The following is a 740-nucleotide window of genomic DNA, read 5'->3' on the forward strand; positions in this document are numbered from 1 at the left end:
AAAAACTTCAATTTTCACATATGGTAAATACTGTTCTAGACCCACAACCTAACTTGTGGTCGTAAGCTTGATAAGTTCATGTAACAATAGTTAAAATCGCAACCTCTGAAGTAAACTGCCATAATCATGTAGAATAATCCACAAGCTGCATACAAATGTACATTCAAGTCCCTCTTAAAGAAACAAGAATCATAAGTTAGTAATCCTATTCAGGGAACAATTAGCTTATCATACTCCCAGCTTTACCTATTTATGCTTTACTCCATGCTTTATATTCTTCAGTAACCATGTCATGTACTCCCTCATCCAGCCTTTTTAGTTTCGACTAGGAAAGAGCATATATAGGCTCACAAATTTAATGAACTAACCTCTACAACTACCATCCATCACTTGCTATGTCGAACCCCAACTGATTTACACTAGAAGCTATTTCCCCTGTTGTAAATTATGTCCTCAAGTCCCAATCACAAACAAGAACCAGAAGTTTTACTACAGTACTCATAAGTTTAAAAATTCAATTCAAAGTTGGCAGGAAAGGACAAACCTATACTGAACCATACTTTCTGTCTTACTACAAGGCTCCTAACTTTAAAGACTTAATTCAAACCCTATCACTAAAGAGCAAAGCTAAAATGAACTTTAATTTCATTCTTACTGCAAGGCTCACAAACACGATTACAAGTATAACAAAAATGTGCTACGATCAAGTACCGAAAACTGCATCAAAACTACCAAGTCCA

Source organism: Fragaria vesca, linkage group LG5, assembly GCF_000184155.1.
Source record: "Fragaria vesca subsp. vesca linkage group LG5, FraVesHawaii_1.0, whole genome shotgun sequence".
Taxonomy (NCBI): domain Eukaryota; kingdom Viridiplantae; phylum Streptophyta; class Magnoliopsida; order Rosales; family Rosaceae; genus Fragaria; species Fragaria vesca.